Genomic DNA, 5,790 nt, shown 5'->3' on the forward strand with positions numbered 1-5,790 from the left:
AATTGCTATCCAAGTTGGGCGTTTCGAACCTCCACGTGCCAACTTGAGGGGGGGTAACAAGCTACACTACCGTTGCTAAAGTGTCGTTGGGCTCCTACAATCAAGGGATACTTGATCAATTCTTTCATGTCTTATAAATATAGTTGTTATACCTTATTGTTTCCGTAAATACGAAGATACTCGTCTTGTATATATATGCTAGCTCAATACAATGTATGACACACAGTTACAACATTCAATAATATATGAAAATACTTTCCTACATATTGGTTTCTAATAGAAGATAATCTTTGAAAAGAGAACGGCGAAGAAGGTTGAGGAAGCCATTGCAAAGAACACTCTTAAGGATACTCACACTTGTAATGAAAATTTTATTTGAGATTTTTCTCTATCTTTTGTAATCAAAACATGTATGATAGATTTTATTTTGACCTCCGCGCCACTTCCCCGACATGTCCCCCGATGTTCTCGGAATTCTCTTTTCTTTAATTTAATATGCACACCTTTTCTCCAAAAAAAAAATTAGCATTATTAAATGTGGGAGTAATGGAAAAAAACGATAATGACGGGGAAGTAGTGAGAGTAAGGCCCTGTTCTTTCTGGCTTTTTAGAGTGAATCGAATCGAGAATTTGAATGAATGGAGCCGAATCGAATGAATTGAATCGAATGAAGTATTTGAGCGAATCGAATCGAGCCGAATCGAATCGAATGGAGCGAGTAGAATCGAATCGAATCGAATGGAGGAGTGAGCCGAACTAAGTGATTGAGCCGAATTGAATCGAAATAATATTAATATTAATATTAATATTAATATTAATATTAATATTAATATTAATATTATTAATATTAATATTAATAATAATAATAATAATAATAATAATAATAATAATAATAATAATAATAATAATAATAATAATAATAATAATAATAATAATAATAATAATAATAATAATAATAATAACAATAATAACAATAACAATAATAATAATGGAAAATAACAGTAGGAATAACCGAGAAAGTTTAAAAAATTAGCTAACAGTTTGATTTAAGAAAAAAAAATATTTATTTAAGAATAAGTTTGATAAAATAACGGGAATTAATTTAGCTGTAAAAATTGCCCGAGTATTCAAAAGAACTACAATAACCGGAGGAGTAGTGAATATATAATAGTATTAACATGATATTTCATGAAGGTAATAATACTAACAGAGCGCGGGTGTGGATGTGTCTCATAATTTTTTGATAAATTCTACATTTCAGTATAAATGGATGTGTCTCATATATTTTTGATAAATGCTACATTTCAGTATGAGTTAAGCAAGTCTAACATACCTTTATTTCCTATAGAATAAATTCTGACGATAAATAAATGTAGCTCGGACGATGTCGGACACCAACGATCAAATATCGAACACGATATAGATTAATTACAATATATCTTCATATTTGATAAACGTCATTGAATACCACAGAGTAATAACTTATTTTTTGCAATTCATGCTCGGCTCAAGATAAGTCAAACTGAGTTGGAGCTCGGGCTCAAGCAAAGCTAGCCCAGAGGATCATCATAGAAATACTACGAATTGAACCGGCAAAGGATTAATGCTTAAGGCAAATGGTGCACGAATTGCGACTTACTTCAAGTAAAGCACGAATTACTTCAAGTAATGCACGAATTGCGAGCTTCACAGTTTCTTGCCCAGCAGTTTGTTTGTAGTTCTTCTCCAAAACTTCTCTAATTGAATTGGAGTTTCTCCAAGCTGCATTAGCTTTCCAACAAAACGTGCGGATGGATCATGCTGGTATAGAGCGGGCACATTGGTGAATGGGTCAAAGCCCGCAATCAAGGTTGAGAGACCAAATGGTCTAACACCACCACTCTATGTGTACTTCTGCTAAAGGCCAGCAATGTAACGAGTAATATACTCGACTGTCACTGGATCTTCCAAGGTAAGCCTGTGGCTTTGACATTCTACGCGTACCTTGTTTATAAGGACACGGGCATCGACTTTCACCAAAAGACAGGCTAAGCGCGATATGGTTGTCAAGGTTTACAATTTGTGCAAAACTTAAGAACAAAGGTAACGACATAGGAGATGAGATACAAAAGTGGGACAGGTGATCCCACCTCCTCAATGATAACGGCTTACTATTTATGCAAAACTTAAAAACAACTTGAGACAACAATTAAAAAACCCATTTTTTATTTATGCCCGTGCAACTTTGCACGGGTTTTAAACTAGTTTTCAAAAGGAAACCATTCACCCTCCTCATAGAAATAACCATCATCATAATAACCCTTGTCTTGGTCGGCATAATCATCGTCCACCTCTCGTTCTCTGGATAATGAACGAATTTGTAGACCTCCGGGAAAGTTTAAAAGGCTTTCCTTGCAAATATATGCGAAAGATAAATAATCGGTATAAAGGCCATCAACATCGAATCCTGTCTCGGGGAATTTTTTATCTCTAAGGTTATACCAACTAAATTTGCCTCTAGAATTTGGTATACACAATAGTTCATGTGATGATCCTTTTTTATAAGCAATAGGGTGGTAAACGGATTCGGGTCCTTTTCCAGGAAGGCTCATCAACTTAACCCAAGACTCTTTAACACCAACATCCTTCATGACCCATACACTATAAGTCGAATTGTTCTCATCGTAACATGAAAAACGCAAACACCCATCCAGCGCGCCAAGGTGATAGTAATCCTCTGACGATTTTGGAGTTGGGTTGGACTCGATTTCATACAATAGAATATCAGGCAAGACCACATCATTAGACCATCGTTCAGCCTTTATATCAAAACAACCAATTCTCGTTAAGCGACTACCACTCTCGAAAATCATGACAAGTAAATGGTTTTGTACAAGAACGGGAGTATGACACCATTCAGGCGTGGTCGGTTTACACTCGACAAGTTTCCACAAATTAGTGTTCAAGCTATAGACGATGACCTCCGTTACTAAAACGTCATGTATACCTCGATGGTACTGGACAAACCTAACAACTTTGATATCGTCATTGAATTCATTGTCTAAACAATGACACATCCCATAATGTGCATAGTTATTGTGAGTGGCAACGTAAAATTTAGGGAGTACACGGGTAGTCGGGTTGAGCAAGATGAGACCTTCAAGGTCAGTGAATCCGCACCCAATCAAGAGGCATGATTCGCAAGAAGCCACCATTGACATCGAGGGTGCTAACCACTGTGACGGTATAGGGTAAGGGCAGACCGTAGGAGGAGAGTCTAGAGAGTCCAGTTCATATATACGGAAGGAGCGCCGTACTACTCACTGGGAGGATTAAGGCCCTGTTCTTCTGGACTTAAAGTCACTCTCTATAAGTTAAGTTCAGCAAAATTAAGTTAAGTTCAGAAAAGTTCAGCAAAATTAAGTTAAGTTAAGTTCAGCAAAATTAAGTTCAGAAAAGTTCGGCAAAATTAAGTTCAGCAAAATTAAGTTCAGAAAAGTTCAGCAAAATTAAGTTCCGAAAAGTTAAGCATAATAATAAGTTTCATAATATTGACGAGTTTTAAAAAATAGATACAATTTTCGTTCAAATCGGTTGTATAAACAATCCGAGATTAATTATTATTCTATATAATTTTTTCAAAAAAAAAATATTAATTTAAAGCGGAATTTTTACCTATCCCCCGAAGGTATGTTAGAGCATTTTAATTACCGACATTCGTCATTGAGAATGAAAGTTGAAATGACATTTGGTCAATTGAAAAAAAGGTGGAAGGTGTTTAAAGTTATGCCTCAAATGTCACCTAAGTATCAAATGTCCATTATTGTTTCTAATTTCACACTTCATAATTTTATACGAATGCACACTCATGGGATACCTGTTATACAACATGAGAACGTTCTAGGGACAAAAGATTTAGGCATGTTTGATAAGAAGCAGAAAAAAGCTATGTACAAGGTGCGAAATAACATAGTCAAGAACATTTGGCGAGGCAATGGATTTGACGGGGTGAGCTCAAATGAAGATGAAGAAAGTGACGAGGAAGATGATAATATGGAACTAGATGATTAGAAAGAAAAAAAAAAGTAATGTGATTTACTTTTTATTTTTATGTATTAGGTAATGTGTACGAAAATATTAACTTATATAAATAAAGTATTTTATAATCTTTATTTGTGTTTTTAGTTATATTTCTTTATTATTATTATTATTATTATTATTATTAAATATTATTTTTTTTTGAAGGGAATTATTATTATTATTATTATTATTATTATTATTATTATTATTATTATTATTATTATTATTATTATTATTATTATTATTATTATTATTATTATTAGTAGTAGTAGTAGTAGTAGTAGTAAGTGAAATTAAATTAAGTTAATTTAAGTAAGATTATTTTAATTTAGAAAAGTTAAGCTATTATAGGTTAAGTTCAAAGAAAATTAAGTTCAAAGAAAATTAAGTTGAGAAAAGTTAAAAAAAATTAAGTTCAGAAAAATTAAGTTCAGAAAAGTTCAGCAAAAATAAGTTAAGTTCAGCAAAATTAAGTTAAGTTCAGAAAAATTAAGTTAAGTTCAACAACTTTAAGTCCAAAAGAACAGGGCCTAAGAGGCGATGATTGGCCTCGGTAAATAATGCATTGAATTTGGGGGACGAAATCTCAGTTAGAAAAGACTTGGAAACGCACTTGAAGCGAAAGAGGGATTTAGCGGGTAATTTGGGGAGTATACATGTTAATATTAATTCCATGGGAAGGCTAACTCTACAAAGTGGTTCAAGGGTTTTTAAATCTATATCCATTGGAATCGGAATGTTTGTTTTGCGAGAACTGAGAAGGATGATAGTTTGGATTAGGGCAGAATTAATTAATGTTATTATATTATTATGTGTAAAGTTGTGGAAAACAATCATAATTCATAAATATGTATGTATACGGAACCTATTAGGAGTTTATCACAATGCTATTAAGGTATATATCGAAATTATGGAAAATTACGTAAGAATATTATACTTCCTACAGATTTTCCTATTTTCTTACTTTATAACTAGTGTAGATCCCGTGCTACAACACGGTTTTTTTAGTTTTGTTTTATAAAGAGATATTCTCATTAAATTAATTGTATAAATTAACTGTACCTTTAATGTTATAATGTACTAATATAATCTTAGTAAGAGGTAGAAAATGAAAGTTTATTACAATCAAAAGACACTTTAAGTTAAGTTATTTTTGTCTTAAACCATTTTTACTTTACTATAAAAATTAATCTATAATGATATATCATTGCATGAAACTAATTTATGACATTAAATTTTAATTAAGTGATGTAAAAATGTAAAATTTAATTAAAACGCGTATAAACCTTATAACAAAAACAGATAAAAACAGTATACCACGCACTTAAAAAGACGATTTACGAATAATTAGACTAATATTTTTTTTAATTAAAAAAATACATAAAAATTGTTACGTCCTTTAAAATATACACCATATTGATGAAGGATAATATAAGAAACAGATTTACGTAATTTTAATGTGTAAGTGATGACAATAATTATGTTAAAGACTGCATGAGAAAAAGTTTGCGTAATTTTAAAGTGTAACTTATGAAAAATAATATCTATGGAAATGGAAATGATTGCATAATAAATTATGGGTTTTAATGAAAAAGTCATAAATATGAATTTTAATTAAAAGATTAGAGTTTAATTATAAGAATATATTAATTGAAAAGATAATAATGTAATGAAAAAAAAAATTGTTACCTTAATTAGCTAGATGCCTTTTGGAGGGAAAACTAAGAGAAT

The sequence above is a fragment of the Silene latifolia genome, chromosome 9 (genome assembly GCF_048544455.1).
Source record: "Silene latifolia isolate original U9 population chromosome 9, ASM4854445v1, whole genome shotgun sequence".
Taxonomy (NCBI): Eukaryota; Viridiplantae; Streptophyta; class Magnoliopsida; order Caryophyllales; family Caryophyllaceae; genus Silene; species Silene latifolia.